The sequence below is a fragment of the Chrysochloris asiatica genome, unplaced genomic scaffold, assembly GCF_000296735.1.
Source record: "Chrysochloris asiatica unplaced genomic scaffold, ChrAsi1.0 scaffold00211, whole genome shotgun sequence".
Lineage (NCBI taxonomy): Eukaryota > Metazoa > Chordata > Mammalia > Afrosoricida > Chrysochloridae > Chrysochloris > Chrysochloris asiatica.
Window position 1 is genome coordinate 883,218 of NW_006408729.1, and position 19,674 is coordinate 902,891.

Here is a 19,674-nt window from a genome sequence, read left to right on the forward strand (position 1 = left end):
AAACGAATGTTCTCCCATGTAAACTATCACATAATTCACAATAAAACATTAAAAAAAAATTAACATAGCATGTGAGTGAAATTTTGCTAAATATAATTTCAAAATGGCTGTAGCAGTACATTGAATTTACAGATTTTCAAGCCAGATTCAGACAAGGTTGTAAAATGAGGGATGTCATTGCTTACTTTAGATGGATCTTTGCTGAAAGAAGAGAATATCAGACAGGTGTCTGCTTGTGCTTTATTGACTATGCAAAGGCTCTTGACTGTGTGGGTCATGACAAGCTATGAATAACACTGAGGAAGAATAAGTGTTCCAGTACAGTTTACTGTGCTCATGAGGACCCTGTATATAGGCAAAGATGCAGTCGTTCAAACAGAACAAAGGGGCATTGAATGGTTAAAATCAAGAAAGGTTTGTGCTAGGGTTGTATTCTTTCATCTACTTATTCAATCTATATGCTGAGCAAATAATCTGAGAAGCTGGATTATGTGACATTAAGATTAGAATAAGGCATATTAGCAGTCTGGGATATGCAGATGATACAACCTTGCTTGCTAAAAGTGAGGAATACTTAAAATATTTACTGATGAAGATCAAAGACCACAGCCTTCAGTATGGTTTTCACCTCAATGTAAAGAAAACCAAAATCCTCACCACTGGACCAATAAACAACATCATGATAAATGGAGAAAAGAGTGAAAGAGTCAAAGACTTCATTTTGTTTTCCATGAATTCCCAAAGCCTTGTTCTTTGCCAATGCATTCAGTGCACCTTGTACTTCTTCAGTACCATTGACTCTTGATCATACGCTATCTCTTGGATCCAACATAACATTCATGGAAGCAGCAGTCAAGAGATCTAATGGCATATTTCTTTAGGCAAATCTGCAACATAAAATCTCTTTAAAGTGTTTAAGAGCAAAGATGACAGTTTGAGGACTAAGGTGCACCTGATCCAAGCTATAGTATTTTTCATAGCCTCTTATGCATGTGAATGTTGGACAATAAATAAGAAAGACCTTAGAAGAATTGATGAATTTAAGTTATGGTGTTGGATGCTGTTGTTGTTATTAAGTGCCATCGAGTCAGTACTGACTCATAGCAACTCATAGCACAACAGAATGAGCCATTGCCTGATCCTGGGCATTAAAAGTACCATGGACTGCCAAAAGAGCTAACGAATCTGTGTTGGAAGAAGTACAGCCATAATGCGCTTAAAATTTTAGAAGGCAAGACTTCATTTATCATACTTTGGACATATTTTCAGAAGGGACCAGTTCCTGGAGAAGGACATCATGCTTGGTAAAGTGAAAGTCCAACATAAAGGAGGAAGACATCCAAAGATATGAATTTGCATAGTGGCAGCAGCAACAGGTTCAAGAATAATAATTGTGAAGATGGTTTCATTCTATTGCTCATGTGGTCACTATGAGTTGGAACTGGCTCAATGATACCTCAATGATACCTAAGAAGAACAAAATGTGTATGCCAGGACACAATTTTCAGCACACATTTTTCTAGCTTATTAAATTGTCCATTCCCCTCATCCCATTATCCTATAGGGCCTCTTCTGCTGTTATAACAATATTGATGACTAACTTTACAAAGGAGGTTTAAACTGAAAAGCTGATTCTGGAACTGAATCAGGGAGTGACTGTATGCTCAGAAACATCTCTACAGAATAGAAAGGAAAATTCACCTGAGAACATTTATTCCATTATGTTGCTGCTAGCTATAAGCCCTTAGTCTAAGTGGTTGTGGAGGGCTATAATAAAAAGTCAGATGACTATAAACTTGTAATAAAAATGACCTAGTTTCAGTCCTTGTGGTAACTACATGTTATATATCAAGAAAGAGGAATAGTGCTCCCACTCAAAAAAGCAGATCGTTCTGTTTTCCATATAATTTGTTAAAATTTTCTTCCAGACTTCTTTCTTCCCTAAATTTTTGTTCTAATATCACTGTGCATAGCAATTAAAGTGTTTGCAATGATATATTTGCAATTATAGAAGACAACTGATTTTAAAGTTATTGTTCCACTGGTTATGAATCACATACTATGGGAAATATCTTTTTATAAATTCAGTTTCTTCATTTGTAAAATCTTGCTACTCAGAATGATTGTGCTGATTAAACAAGATACCATTTTGTGAGAGTTTCTGGCAAAAAAAAAAAAAAAAATCACCAAATCATTGTAAAATCAAAAAGGCAATGTTACATTATAAGAATTTTCCAAATCTGTAGAACAATTATATTCACAGCTGCCCACTTTATGACTTTTGTATCATTAGATTATTAAAGTTCAATGGGTAATAATGTACCTATGTTTGGTAAAAGAAAGGTCCCAAGAATTAGCATATAGATTTTACATTTTAAAAGATGCAAAATATAAACATTCTATTATAGTTGAGTCAATTCTGACTCATGGTAACCCTATAAGACAAAATAGACTGCCCAATAGAGTTTCCAAGGCTGTATTCTTTATATAAGCAGACAGCCACATCTTTCACCAGTGGGGCAGTTCATGGGTTCAAATACCTGCCATCCAGTGGTTAAGCAGCTTAACCATTGGGCAGCCAGAGCTCCTTCAATACACTTGTTGTTAAATACCGTCAAGATAATTCCAATTCCAACTTATGGCAATCTTCTATAGGGTTTCAGAGGCTTTACATTTTCACAGGAGCAGAGAGCCTCATCTTTCTCCCACTTACTACACTAAAATAAGGTAAATATATTTTGTTTCTTAAACTAATATGAACAGATTTATAATTTATTCATTATTAATTTTATTGTGAAACTATAGAAAGAATTTGTCTCTGTGACTGGTTTATTATTAATGAATTATAAGATAGGGGAAAAGTGAGACATAATTTGATTATACAGAAAATATTTTTAAAATAGGTTATAATACAATCAGTGACTGTATTCTCAGTTTTCCCACTAATAACTACCTCTTCTCCAAAAGCACCTTCTTCATTTCTTTCATGGTTTTATTTGTGCTCTATGGTCAGAGGTTTTGAATTGTGAAAGATGATACTGATCATTTTTTTTTTAAATCTTCTAAACTCGGGGAGAGTTTGGCATTGTGAGCTTCAGAGCAATCAAGGCAAGGAAAGTCAGTCCATTAGAGAAAACCCCATTCTAGGACTGAAAGTTAAAGAAATCTGCCAGCCATATATTTGCTGGTGACCACCTGGGTTGACATGTGAGTGGAATGTAGCAATGAAGAGACGGGCTGAGTTTTGACATGTTCTGTTGGTACCTGTTGGCCTTGAAATGAGAGAGGGAAAGGGAAGGCTAACTGATCTGAAGTTTAGTGAGTTGTGTGAACTCTTGAGCCCACTGGTACTGACCTATCCCATGGGGGATAGAGCTGAGAGTAAAAGGGTAGCTGATTTGAAGTGCAGAGAGGTGTGTGTAAGCTCCCAAATTTGTAGCTGGTACCCATTTGACCTAGCTTTGATGGCTAGGGCTAAGCTGACCAGAACCTGACCAAATGAAGATAAAGATGTTTGGCACTTTGAGCAAGTGTAAATTGCTACAATTTGTTAGACTGGACTTTTACTTATGGATGCAGTTTCTCAAAATTCCAACCAGAATGAAAGGTTCTTCAGATCAAGGAACATACTTGCCTTCTCAGTGTACTGGGTTGATAGGGATGGGTAATTTAAACATTGGCTATCAAAAATTGTGAGGGGAGATTCTATAAAGGCACAAAGTGGCTGGTTTACCTGCTTTCATGTGTGTTTAGTTTTAATATGAAGGGACAAAGAAGAACTCCCACAGACTAATTTTCCTCTTTTCCAAATGGGTCTAGAAAAGGGGGTGGCAGATGATGTGGATAGGATTTTATTATTTTAATTGTGAGTAGGATTAATTGTGGTTGTCAAAACTGTAATTGTAGAAGATGTGTAATTAATCAGGAGGAGGAGTATTTAAACTTTGATTTCAGGAACAGACAATCCCAGGACCATCAACAAGGAAGAGCATGAGTGGAGTATGGGATCCCTGTCTGGAAGAGCAGTGATAGATAGCAGAGACAAGAGCAGTAGCCTGGAAAGACAGAGCAACTATGGACTCTAGGTCCATGGACTGAGTAAGGTTGTGTACCTATGAGCAGGAGACTGGCTTGCATTATGTGCCCTTTGGACATTTAAATGAATATATTTTTGTTGTTGTTATTTTTGTTTTGTTTTGTATGTGTGCATCAAATATTTTTGCTTTGTTCATTTGTGTCATACAAGATGTAAATGGTACCAGCGTGTTTTTAGTTGTATATGTTTTAGTTTTATCATGTTAGATCTAAGTATGACTTTACACTTTTCACTATTTAGAGATTATGCATATAGTTTATAGGTTTTGAGTTGACAAGGGTGAACTATAATGGTTAGTGTTCTGTGCCAATTTGACTAGGTCAGGATTTCCAGAGGTTTAATACTTGAAATGTGTTTATTCCCGTGGTGTTGAAACTTCATACAGGCATAGTTAATTCTATGACGAGTGGCTATGAGCAACCAATCAATTGAAGGGATGTTTCCTTGGGGATGTGGCCTGCTCCCAATATCATGGACGCTTGGGAAAGGCTCTCTCTCTCTTTCTCTAGCGACATGGGACTCTGCAATTGTTAACTATTTCCTTTACAATAAGATTCTCTCTCTTTCCTGGTGTGACACAGTGAGTTAATGCACCAGACTGCAAAGCCGTTTGAACTGCAAGGTTGGTGGTTCAAGCTCACCAGCTGCTTCTTGGAAACCCTATACAGGGTCGCTATGGGTCAGAACCAATTCAACGGCATTTTACAACAACAACATATATAAATATATATAAATACACACACACACACACACACATATATATATATATTTCACTGGTTTTGCTTCTCTAGAAAACCCAGCCTACAACAAGCTCCAAGGATTATTTGCTCAGCATACATATTGAATAAGTATGGTGAAAGAATGCAAGCCCAGCATACACCTTTCCTAATTTCAAATGAGTCAGTGTACCCTTGTTCTTTTTGAATGACTGCCTCTTGGTCAAGGTACAGGTGGTTCCTTATGAGCACAATCAAGTGCTACAGAATACTCATTCTCAGCAATGCTGTCCATAGCATGTATGTTTCACACAACTGAAAGCCTTTGCATAATTAATAAAGCACAGGTAAATGTAAAAAATAAAAAACAAAACCACAAAACTGTGAATGCATTAAAAAGATTTTCATTTTTTAATTTGTAAATTATAGTATTTACTGGCATGCACATTTCATTATAATACTTGACTTTGCATTTTTGAGCTGCTCTTTGAAATTTTCTGTTCAACTCTTTTACTTCCTCATTTCTTCCATTTCCTTTAGTGTCCCACTGCCAGAAAGTGAGTTTTAGAATCTCTTCTGGCATTCATGATAATCTTTTCCTTCTTTCTTTCTTAAGACATTTTGCTTTCTTCCTCTATGATGCTGTTGATGTCACCCCACAACTCTGCTTGTCATTGGCCATTAGTGTCTAATGAATCAAATCTGTACTTGAGATGAACTCTAAATTCAGATGGAATGTGTTCAAGGTCCACTTTTGGATCTTGTGGAATTTTCAAAATTTTCTTCAGCTTCTGCCTGAACTTGCATATGAGAAAGTAATGGTTTTCTCCAAGTTTGCCCTAGCTTGATTTTTGTGATGATACCAACCTTCTCCACCGTCTCTTCACACAGATTTCTGTGTATTCCATTTCTGTGAGTACATGCATATATTCATCTTTTACGTTGTTTAAAGTGCTTATTTGCAACAAATAAATCATTGGTATGGCAAAACTCTATTGTGAGTTCTCCAGCATCATTTCTAACACCAGGCATGTTTTCCAACTACTGATCCTTCTTCTTTTTCCATCCTTTGGATTCCAATTACCAGTAGTTATCAATACAATTTGATTGAATGTTTGATCAATTTCAGACTGAAGAAGTTGGTAGAATTCTTCAATTTTATCATCACAGCCTTTAGTGGTTGGTACGTAAATTTGAATAATTATGGTATTAACTGGTGGTCCTTGTAATCATATTGATATTTTCCCATCACAGATTGCATTATACTTCAAGATAGATCTTGAAATGTTCTTTTTGACAATGAATGTGATGCCATTCCTCTTCTGTCATTCCCTACATAGTAAACTATGTGATTGTCAGATTCAAAGTGGCCAGTAGCAGTCCATTTCAGCTCACCAATGCCTAAGATACAGCTCCATGTGCACTCCATTTCATTTTTGACAACTTCCAATTTTCCTAGAGTCATACTTTGAACATTCTATGATATGATTATTAATGAATGTTTACAGTTGTTTCTCCTCATTTTTAACTTGCCTCATCAGCAAATGAAGGTCCTGAGAACTTTATTCCATTCACTTTATTACAATCAACTCTACTTTGAGGAGGCAGTTCTTCCCCAGTAGTAATTTGAGGCCATTCCAACCTGAAGAGCTCATTTTCTGGCACTATTTCCGATGCTATTTACAATGTTTCAATTTTCAATATTCTGGTGCTAACAGTGTCCCATTGCTATTCATATGGTTTTTAGTGGCAAAACATTCACAAGTAGCTCACCTCTCCTTCTTTCTAGTCTGTCTTAGTCTAGAAACTCCACCATGGGTGATCCTGCTGGCATTCAAAATATGGTGACATAACTTTCTACATCACAACACACAAACCACCACAGTATAACAAACTGACAAACAAGTGGTAATTGTTTCTACTAGCCAAGATGAAATTAAACAAAAACACAAACTTACAAACAAAAGAAATGAGAATATTAGACATTGGTTTATTGTAGTTTTGAGCACAATTCTTTTCGCCTCCTTTATACATTGGTTTTGGTTTGGTTTGGTTTGGTTTAAGCTAGACAATTGTGTTTCCTTCTGTTACATATGGTCCTATGCAGAAAAGGGATATGAAAGCAGACACTGTCATACAATGTTACCTAGCAATAATATTTTCTACAAATGCAATAATCTTATCTCATTTTGTCTGTTTCTATATCTCAGCTACCTCCTCTTATCTTATTGCTTTGTTCACATCTTTTATACAATAATAAACAGAAGTAGTATTTTTAAAACATCAAATGCTCTCCTACCTTATTCTTGTTAACATTTTCATTGTTTATTATAGAAATCATTTGCTTATTACATTTTTCATTTAAATGATAATTATCTTTATTTGCATATTTCTGATTGATTCTTTCTATATGTGCTTGGTCTTTTCTCAATTTTACCACATTTTTAATGCTACTATCATGATAATTGTTCTACTTTCATTTTTCATTTGAATATTCTTGAAACAATTACAGTTTTCAAGATGCTTTGCATAAAGTAAATTAAATATAAAATAAATAAGTGTTTGCTAATTCTTTGGGCTCCCAGGTTATTTTTTTCATAGGAATTTGCATTGCAGGCTCAATTTGAGTATATTATTTACTAATTGGTTTTAGTTTTATTACTCCCTCTCTAACTGGACAACTTTAATTATCCATATATTTTGTGATCACCGTTATCCAAGCTTCTAAGTTATATAGTCAAAATCAGTGCTGATAAATACCTTTTGAGATATACAGGAATTCTGCAAGTGCAGTGGTTAAGTGTTTAGCTGCTAACTGATAACTCAGCAGTTCAAACCACTGTAGAAAGATATGGCATTCTGTTTCCCTAAAGATTATAGCTTTGGAAACATTATTGGGCAGTTATACATTGTCTTGTAAGGCTATCAGTAGAATCAGGTAGATGACAGCAAGTTTGGTTTTGAGATAAGTACATGTAAATATACTTCATTGTAATGTCTGAGAATTGTTCAGTATTGCATCTCCATTAAATTGTTTACTATTGCCTCATTTTTCTTAAAATTTCCAAATATATAAATGTTAGTATATAGAATAGTTGCTGACATTAATGTTTACCTTTTACTTTTAACTGGTTTAATGATTAAAAAATATTTTTGTTGATTTTCTTGAAATTTCCTAGTAGTTTTAAAGTATCCCTGGCGTCACAGTTGCTAAAGTGCTCAACTGCTAGCTGAAAGGTCAACCATTAGAACACACCAGCCACTCTAAAGGAGAAATGTAGGAATCTGCTCCCATAAAGGTTACAACTTTGGAAACACTATGAGGTAGTTCTACTCTGTTATATGTGGTTCCTATGAGTTTGAATCAAATCAAAGGCACACAGCAACAGCATCTCTGACTTGTGGCATTACAAAGGAGTTCTGGTGTGGCACTGCAGGTTAATGTGTTGGATTGCAATGTTGATTTGCACAGCAATGTTGGTGGCTCAAGTTCACCAGCCACTGCTTGGAAACCCTATCCAGGGTTGCTATGAGTTGGAACAAACTCAACAATACTTAACAACAACAACAACAACAGGGGTAAAGCATAGGTCTCTGAAACTATTCTTCCTGATTATGAATCTCAGATCTGCCATCTAATAGTTGTTTGACTTTGAGAAAATTATATAACTTCTTTGAGCATTATATTCTTTATATATAAAATAGAAACAGAATTAAGGTCTAGAGCATATGATTATTGTAATGTGCTGAGACTTAGTCACTGTCTTGAAGGACTATATTGTGGTACATAGGAAAGACAGAAATATCATGAGATTAGAATTACTTGAATAAGGAATATAGCAGTATAAGGAGACAGACAGGAGACAGAATGATGTACAACATTCCTATAGACTCATTGTTTGCAGTTAGGTGATTCCTATCTCTCCATGATATTTGGCAATGTCTGGAAACACTTCTGGTTATAAAAACTGGAAGGGGATGTTTCTAACATCTAGAAGTTAGAGGACAGAAATGCTGCTAAATATTCTGCAATACACAGGACAGCCTCACACAACAAGGAAATATCTGGTCAATGTCTCAATAGTTCCAAGAGTCTCAGTTTGGCACTGTAGAATAAGTGCTGAACTGTTAACTGTAAAGTCGGTAATTCAAACTCACCAGGCACTCTTGGAAAACCTTCTACAGTGTTGCTGTGACTCAGAACCAATTCAACAGCATACAACAACAAGGTTGAGAAATTCTGTATGTGTTGAAGTGCTTAACTGCTTTAGTTAACATGAGATCTCAGAAAACTTTAATTTACATTCTTCATACAATACCCCAATGCAAATTTAAAAGTGATACCATAAGTTCTTTTTTATTGACAAATTAATTCAGTCTGAGGTTTTTATTTTGTAACTTTTGGGGAAACATATTTATAAGCTCTTCTAATATCAAAAACATTCATTTTATAGCCAACATTATAGAGTAGCATTTTTAGTATATTCTGTCTCACTGAGAGTTGATCAGTATTTTGGAAAGACAGTTCAGTATTCAAATCTTAAGTTATTTTTTATTTATAATAGTGTAGACTGACTTTTAAATATAGTTAATGGAGCCCTGGTATAGTGCTGAAGAATAAGTTTTGGACTGCTAACCACCAGGTCAGGGGTTCAAACCCACCAACCACTCCTTGGAAACCCTATAGAGGGTCACTACAAGTTGGAACTGACTCAAAGGCACTTGACAAAAACAACAACACTGCCGATTGCAATACATGAATTGATTTCTTGGATGCTGCTTCCATGAGCAAGTTTAATGGGCAAAGTATGGAACTGGGTGTCAGAAATGGAATAATATAGAAGTATTTAGAGAAAAGGTTGTACTATTAGACACATCTATTTTTGAGTAACAGTTCTATAAACTACTAATTGTGTGACTTTGGGTACATTAAATTACTTTTCTAAGTTTTCATTTTCTCATCAATAAAATGAGTGAAAATAGCAGCAATTATCTAGGGCCAGTTAATAATTAAATAAGTTGTGCATATAAAATACCACATTATGGAATCAGAATTATCACATGATCACATTAAATGGGGAGCACAGTGACTCTGTAAGATAAACATTGAACTGAGAACAAAAAGGTGGGTCATTTGAGACCACTGCTCTATGGGAGCAAGATAAGACTTTCTGTTCTCACAAATATTTTCATAATCAGAAGCCCTATACAGGGTTGCTATGAGTCACAGCCAGCTCGATAGTAGTTAACACCAATCACATTAATAGCACTTAATAAGCACTCAACAAGAGAGTATTATTCAGGAATTCTAGTGTGACGCTGTAAAATAACACATTCAATCACAAGGTAGGTTTCAACCACAAAGTCAGCAGCTCAAACCCACAAGCTGCTCCTCAGAAGCCCTATACAGGGTCATGATGCATTGCAAGAACTCTATGACACTTAACAACAAAAACAATAAGCACTCAAAAATATTATTTATAACTTGGAATTATTCACCTTGGAATTGTCTCTAAATTCTTCAGGTCCAAATCTTTCTCTGTAAAATAAAAGTGTATATAATAATCCCTAAATGCTTTCCAAGTTTAAAATGTAAATTCATCATAGGACACATCATGATAATTGTGATAAACATAATTTGAGTGTTCTAGATTTAATTTATAAAAACAATTGTCAAATAACCAAATGCTCAGAGATGTTGGAACTAAGGGTTCCTAATTTTGAGCTTGGAGTACAGGCAGATGTTTTCTGCTTAAATTCCTGTTAGATAATCTGATATAACATCACAATGAGAAATTAAGGATAGAATTTAATATCCTCTCTTTGGCTAAGAGGAAGCTAGGTATATTGATGTCATTAGCCATAAATGGGAGTGACAATTGCAGAGTTATTTAATTTTTTGGCCTGATATCCCTCTAAGCAAAGAACATAATGCTGAGTGCAGAGAAGGTGCTCCATCAATCACTTTGCTTGATTGACTAATTTGATTTTTCTCAAAAGATTTTGGTATTTTCCAAATAATTCACAGTCACAAGTGGTTTTAGAGAAAATGAGTATTCTTATAGATTTATGTTTTTATCCACAGTATGTAATGTGTTGCTTTGATAATATTGTTGTTGTTGTTGTTGTGAAGTGCCATCAAGTTGGTTATGACTCAAAGATACCCTGTATAGGGTTTCCAATGAACAACTGGTAAGTTTGTACTGCTGACCTAGTGGTTCAAACTGACATTGTAGTCCAGTGCTTATCCTATAGTGCTACATCAGGACTTCCTTAATATTCACTTGCTGAATGTATAAATTAGTTTACAATTGGTGGTTCAAACCCAACAGTCACTCCTCAAAAATCTTATACAGGGTTGATATGAGTCAGAAGAGCTTAGACGGCATTTAACAACAACATGTTACATAAAAGAAAGTACTCAGCTAATAACAGAAGGGATGACAGTTCAGATAACCATAGACACCTCTGAACAAGGCCCTGGTATTTCCAAAAGATCACAGTCACTGAAAACCTTCTGGTGCACTACCAGAATCAAATCAATGGCAAATATTTTGTTAGGTGCCATCTGCTGGTTCCAACTCATAGTAACCCTGTCACAACAGAACGAAATACTGCCCAGTCCTATACCATTTTCATAATAGTTCTTATGCTTGAGCCCATTGCTGCTGCCATTATACCAATCCATCTTTCTGGGATCTTCCTCTCTTTTGCTGATCCTCCAATTTACCAAACATGATGTCCTTCTCCAGGGACTGGTCCCTCCTGATAACATATCCAATGTATGAGAAACAAAGTCTCACCATCCCAAACACAAGGAATATTCTGGCTATACTTCTTCCAAGACAGATTTGTTTGGTTTTCTGGTGGGCCATTGTTGTTGTTGTTGTTTTGTGCCATAGTGTTGCTATATAGGGTTTCTGAGGAGCAGCTAGTAAGCTTGAACCACCAGCCTTGTGGTTGAAATCAACCTTGCAGTCCAGTGCATTAACCCACAGCACCAAACCCAGATTCCATTGGCAGTCCATAGTACTTTCAATATTCTTCTACAACACAAAATACTTCTACGACATTCTTCAATAACTCAAATACATCAATTCTTCTGTGGTTTTCCTTATTCATTGCCAAACTTTCACTTGTATACGAGGCTATTGAAAATACCATGGCTTCGGTCAGACTCACCTTAGTCCTCAGACTGATAACTTTGTTCTTTATAGAGGTCTTGTGCAGCAAATTTGCCCAACATATTATACATCATTTGATTTCTTGACTGCTGCTTCCCTGAGTGTAGATTGTGGATCCAAGTAAAATGAAGTTTTTGACAACTTAAATCACTTTTCCATTTATCATTATGTTACTTATTAGCCCAGTTATGAAGATTTTTGTTTTCTTTACATTGAGATGCAATCCATATTGAACAGTGTAGTCTTTGATCTTCATCAATATTTTAAGTCCTCTTCAGCAAGCAAGATTATCATCTGCATTATACAGGTTGTTAATGAGTCTTCCCCAAATCCTGATGCATGTTCTTCTTCATATAACAGCTTCTAAAAGATGTAAACAGCCTAAATGCCATCAACAGAAGAAACAAGCTTTGGTACATACACACAATGGAATACTTTACAACATTGAAGAATAACAATGAGTCTGAAATATACCTCACAACATGCATGAACTTGGAGGATATTATGCTGAGTGAAATCAGTCAATCACAAAAGAAAAAAAATATTTTATGAGACCAATGTTACAAAAAGTTAAATAAAGGTTTTCTTGATAAAAGAAACAATCTATGATGGTTACTGGTGGTGGGCAAGGGAAAATTATTAACGGATTAGAGAGTAGATACATGCTAACATGCATGACGGGGCAGGCAATATACAATGGGAGGGAGGTTGGCATAGGAAAATAAAGGTAGTAGGAGACATAGGGAAGACTGTAATGTTAAACTGAACCGGGGCAAATACTGTTAACTTTTGATACATGGAATGAATTGAAATTATTGTAATGCTGCAAAATATATGATTTGTTGAATGTAAAACTAATGATCTGCTCTGTAAACCTCCACTCAATTCATAATAAAAAGTTAAAAATATATATCAATTTGTATTCTGCCAATTCCTGGAGCTTTGTTTTTTGTCAATACCTTTAGTGCAGTTTGGACTTCTTCCTTCAGTACCATTGGCTCTTGGTCATACACATCCTCTTGAAATGGTTGAACATCAACCATTTCTTTTTGGTACCATGAATCTGAGTATACCTTCCATCTTCATTTGATGCTTCCTACATCATTTGGTATTTTGCCCATATAATCCTTTAATATTGCAAAGCAAGGTTTGTATTTTTTCTTCACTTCTTTCAGTTTGGGAAATGCTGAGTGTGTTCTTCACTTTTATTTTCTAACTCCAGGTCTTTGTACATTTCATTATAATGCTTTGTCTTCTTGAGCTGCCCTTTGAAATTTTCCATTCAGTTCTTTGATTACTCACTTCAGGATCTCTACACACTGGAGAGCAAGTTTCAGATTCTCTTCTTTCTTTCTTGTCTTTTTAATGACCGTTTGTTTTCTTCCTTTATGATGTTATTGATGTCATCCCACAACTCTTCCGATATTTGGTTACTAGTGTCTAATTAATCAAATATGTTGTTAAGATGGTGTCTAAATATGTTCAAGGTCATATTTCTTTTAAATGTTTTATTGTGAATTATGTGATAGTTTACATGGGAGAACATTAGCTTTACATTCATCCTATCATATATCCTATTGCATATTGTTTCATTGCCATAGTTACAATCCCCTCCATGCATCATAAACCAACCCAAGGGTATACACTCAAGCCTTCCCCCCAGTTGTCAGCACACAGCCCATCTCCCTCTCTGGGTCTAGAGTCCCTAGCCACTCCATCTCTCCATGTCATCGCCTCTACCTCCATCTCTGGCTTTACTGTTTCTCTGGGTAGGGTCTTGCACTCTGTAATTCTCCCTTGATGGTCCCAGGGACCTCCACTCCTAGGCTGAAAAGTCAATCACTCCCCTCCTTTTGCTACAAAATGTCTACCTTTACATTTCCAACCCTCACAGTCAGTCCTGATAACAATTATTCACTATTGTGCCACAAGAGACCTATCCCCATCTCCTTTCATCAGCCCCACCAAGACAGATTGGATACTACACAATGGAGATTCTACCTTCCTCCACGCCCTCTGGATCCAGACTCCCTTTTAAAAGCTTGTAAGCCAGTCACTTCTTGCCTTTGTAGCCCCCCATTTTCGGCGGGCTACAAAGTTGCCCATTCCTGTCTACTTCTGTATGGAGGGGGTGGGAATGATCCTCTCTGTAAAGATTTGTGCCCTCTTTTGAGCTACTGCATCCATAGGTGTAGGTCAAGTTCATCAAATTACTCTTTGTTTTCCTCTTCTTTCTTCTTCTAGTTGAGCTCTGATCATCCAGTCATTGAAGCCAGGTCAAGTGGGTATTATCTGCAAGTGTGGATGTTCTTGTATATGCCTTCTCATCTTATCAGCTGAATGCTTCACTCTCCACTTCAGTCCTCTGTGGCTATGTCACTGACTCTGGGCCCAAGAGTCTCCAGGTCTTGCCACACTGCTGGCCAACCAGATCTCCACCCGGGTTCACAGGAACATTGTAGGGCTTAGCTCGCAGCTTCATTGTTGTTTTTCCCTCATTTCCAGCAAGGTCATATTTTGATTTGTGTATTTGCTTTAATTTTCTTCAGCTTCAGCCTTAAGTTGTATATGAACAATTGATGGTCTGTTCTACAGTCAGTTCCTGGTCTTTTTTTTTTTTTTTTTTTTGTCTGTTATTATTGATCTTTTCCACTCTGTCTTTCCACAGATGTAGTCAGTTTGATTCATTTGTATTCCATCTAGTGAGGTCCATATATATGTTACTTTAACCTTCTATGTAACTTTAAAAAAAAATTATTTACGTTGACTAAGTCATTTGTCTTGCAAAATTCTATCATGTGATCTCCAGAATCATTTCTATCACCAATGCCATATTTTCTAACTACTTATTCTTCTTTGTTTCCAACCTACACATTTCAATCTCTAGTAATTATCAATATGTTTTGATTACATGTTTGATCAATTTCAGAATGAAGAAATTGATAAAATTCTTCAATTTCATCATCACTGCCTTTAGTGGTTAGTGCATAATTTTGAATTATAGTGGTATTTTGGTTTTCCTTGTAGGCATGTGGATTTTATCATAACACAGACATGTTTCATTTCAAGATAGATCTTTAACTGTTCTTTTTGACAATGACTGTGACAACATTCCTCTTCAATTTGTCATTTCCAGCAAAGTAAATCATGTGACTATCAAATTCAAAATGGCCAATATAAGTCTATTTCAGCTCACTAATGCCTAGGATATTGATCTTTAGGAGATCCATTTCATTTTTGATAACTTCCAATATTCCTAGATTCATGCATTCCATGTTCTGATTATTAATGGACACTTACAGCCTTTCTCTTCATTTTGGGTTGTGCCTCATCAGCAAATGAGGGTCCTGGAAACTTTACTCCATTTGCGTCATCATGGCCAATGGTATTTTAAGGACGCAGCTCTTCCCCAGTCATATATTGAGTGCCTTCCAACCTGAGGGACTCATCTTCCATTACTATATCTGACAATACTCTGGTGCTAATCATAATGCTTTAATCTTCTGGCATTATATCTGACAATGCTTCACTGCTATTCATAAGGTTTCCAGCGGCTAAACATTCAGAAGCAGTCTGCCTCTTATTCTTTCTATGGGAGCACAGCTGAAACCTGTCTACCATGGGTAACCATGAAGATATTTAAAATACCCAAGGCATAGTTTCCAGCATTATAGCAACATGTAAGCCACCACAGTACAACAAACTGGTTTGCCTAGAAATTTGAAGTATTAAATAACTATTATTCCCCAACACTAATCCCTATATGTTTTGGAGTAGCTAATGCTATTGAGAGAGTTTGAAAACTGAGACTAAAATTTGGAGAGAAAAAAAATATGATCATGTAAAACAATGGTTGAATATATTGCCTAAAATTACTGTATATTTCATTATTCATAGTACAGAAAAAAATTAGTGTAAAGTTTGCAGAAGGAATACAAATTGTAGGTGTTTAAAATGTTTCTTGAGTGAAATAATTAATTATAGGCATTTTATTAATTTTAAGTGGTTTCTTATAAATCACAAACATATCCTGTCTTATACTCTCTGTGTATTAAGATACTGTCTTGTATTCCTCTCTGAAAAGGGTATAGATTAATATGGTTTGCTTCTCTGGACTGATCTGTCAATTAATTGTTACTGATTTTAGTATGTGCTTTTTTATTCCATTATTAGTGTGAGACCAACAGCCACTCCTCAGGAAAAAGATAAGACTTTCTACTTCCAAAAGATTTACAGTGTCAGACACCCTATACAGGGTTCTCTATGAGTCAGAAGCAACTCAACAGCACTTAGCAAAAACAATAAATCAGAGTACAATATTTTTCTGGGAAGGTTACAGAGATAGGAACACTGCCTCCAGAAGTGTGTAGACCTAAATGGAGGATAAGTTGAGAAAAAAGAGTGATACATTTTGACATTTTGTTGAATAAAAGTTTCTATGATTTTGTAGAAATCATTTTTTACTTACCCTCATATATTTGGAGGCAAAAATTTTGCCGCAAAAACTCATTTTATTTTGGCCAAGTTACCTGATTTGTAGAAAGAATCAAGTAAAACAGCCACACAAAAGCATTTATAATGTGCAATTGTTAAGCAATCTTAGTGTGACACCCTAGCATAAATCACTGGATCACAAGGTCGGTTGGAACCACATGGTCAGCAATTCAAACTCATCAGTCATTCGTTGGAAACCCTATACAGGGTTAGTACTCCTTGGAACTGACTTGATGGCACTTAACAACAACAGAAAGCAGTGGTGGTAAGGTAAGTGGTATGAGTTTAACATGGTAGGTAAGTACAGTTAGCAGTTTTGCTAACTGTTAAAGACTCATTTGCCAAACAATCTGCACTGGGCATTGCTGGGTTTTGTTTTCCTTTCTGCTTGTGTTGATATGAAGATGGGAGAGGAGGGGAATTTATCATGAATTCTATTAAGACCAAAAATTAAAGGTGTGATTTGTATTTAATTTCAGCTAGCTAGTTTAGAAAACTTCCAGGGTTGCTTTTTCCTTTTTTCTTTTTTCCCTTTCTCTGTGATACATTTGTTGTTATGTGCCATGGAGTTGGTTCCGACTCATAGCGACCCTATACAGGGTTTCTAAGGCTGTAAATATTTACCTGAACAGAAAGCCTCATGTTTCTCCTTCGAAAGAGCTGGTAGTTTCAAACTGCTGACCATGAAATTAGCAGCCCTATTCTTAACCACTACGGTACCAGAACTCTTAGATTTAGAGTATCTTCTGTTTCTTCTTTCCCCTCTTCTCTTTTTCCTTTTGATCTTTCTTTACTACTCTCTACCCTTTGTCTTTTCATCTCCCCTTCCCCTGGTTTTGTTTTATTATCATTACTTGTTTTCTATTTTTGTCTTCTAAGGAGCTCTGGCAGCGTAATGGTTATAAATTGGGCTGCTAACCTCAGGATCAGCAGTTTGAAACTAGCAGCTAGTTGTTCCACAGGAGAAAGATGAGGCTTTCTGCTCCCATAAAGATTTACAGCCTCAGAAGCCCTGTACAGGGTCACTATGAGTCAGTACTGACTCCACTACACATAACCACCACCACCATCTATGTCTAAAACTCTTTTCAACGTTTAAGAGACTTTGTTTAATTCTTGTTTTAAAATTGTTGCCATCAAGTTCTTTCTGAATCATGACAAACTTGCAAGTGTTTCCAATGTAGTAATAGTTATGGAAGCAGACTTCCACATCTTTCTCCCAAGGTACTGGTAGATTTGAACTTTCCACAGTCTGGTTAGCAGCTGAGAATTTAGCCACTGTACCACTGTTTTTGTTGTTGTTAAGTGCTGCTGAGTCAGTTTCGACTCATAGAAACCCTGTAAATGATTTCCAAGAAGTGACCGATGGGTTTGAACTGCTGACTTGGCAATTAGCAGTCCAGTGCTTATCTTAAAGTGTCACACCAGGACTCCACAGTACCACTAGAGCTCTGAATTCCTGATTAAACAGTATAAGTAATGTACATATAGCAGTGTTGTTAGGTGCCATCCAGTCAGTTTTGACTCATAGCAACCCTACGAACAACAAAATGAAACACTGCCTAGTTCTGTACCATACTTACAATTGTTGTTATTCTTGAGCCTATTGCTGTTGCCACTGTGCCAATTCATCTTGTTGGGGGCATTCCTCTTTTTCACTAACCCTTTACTTGCCAAGCATGATGTCTGCTAAAATCTTGTGGGTGCCTTGTCTGACTTCCCCTGGTTTGACAAGGAGAACAGCGAATCAAACTCAAAATCAGCCCAAGGCTGAATCATTGAAGTAGAGATCAGACATGCTTCTACTCTACGACCTTCTTTGCCCTATTTTAATACCAATCATTCCTCCCACAGCACTCTGCTTCACATCTGGGCTCAATAATACATTGCAATGGCCATACAAAACTCATAATACTCTCAATCATGTAGTTTATTAGGGAAGTGAACAGGGTACAATCTAGGATCAAACCCAATTCAGGATGCAGTAGTTCTCCAGTTAGGAATGCCTCTTGTCTGCCATACTGCAAGCATGCCTCACTCATTTTCAGCCTCTCAGCCATCTGGTGCCTTGGCCTCTACTCTATTTGACCATGTGTTACAAAATACTTTTAGTCAGTCACTGAATCTACAAAGGGCACGTTCTTCAAGCTAGTCTGTCCGTAAGCATTCAGCTTTACCAAGTCCATTGACCTAGAGTCCAAATATGCTCTGTCTCCATCACCTCTGCTGTCACCACTGCTGTCACCTCTGCAGTTGCTGTTTCTCAGGGTTGGAATCTCACATGTCACTCATGTTCTTCCTTCTTAATGATCCTGGGATCTTCCATTTCTGCTTCTGAGATGGTTCCTTTTAAAACTAATCAAATTCAATCTTAGAGTCCTGTATATATTATTTACATGTTCCTGCCCAATTACTTGATGGCAATTAAGAAGACTTCAGATAGAAAAACCATATCAAGTAAATTTAAGGCACCAAAATGTCCTTCTCCAGGCACAATATAGTATAATATATTTGAAATATCATCTTGGCTTTTAAGGAACATACTGGTTATACTTCTTCCACCATAGATTGTTTGTTCTTGGTAGCGTAGTGGTTATGAATTGGGCTGCGAACTGCAAGGTCAGCAGTTCAAAACTACCAGCTGTTCCAAGGGAGAAAGATGAGGCTTTCTGTTCCCGTAAAGATTTACAGCCTAGGAAACTCTGTATAGGGTTGCCATGAGTCTGACTCCACAGCACATAACAACAACAACAACATGGTAGTCTGGTGGACTTTTAATATTCTTCTCTAGCACCATAACTCAAATGCATTAATTCTTCTTCATTCATTATTCAACTTTCACATGCATATGAGACTACTAAAAATACCCTGGCTTGAGGAAAGAGACCCAGGATAAGCAGAACAACGCTTAAGAACAAGAAGAAGGTTGGAGGCCGGTCACTCCCCAACTTTAAAATATACTACATGGCGACAGTGGTCAAAACAGCTTGGTACTGGTACAACGAAAGGCACATAGACCAATGGAACAGAATCGAGAATCCAGAAATTAAAGCATCTATGTACAGCCAATTGATCTTCGACAAAACACCAAAATGTATCCCATGGAAAGGGGATAGCCTCTTCAACAGATGGTGCTGGCAGAACTGGAAAATGATATGCAAAAGTCTGAAACAAGACCTTCACC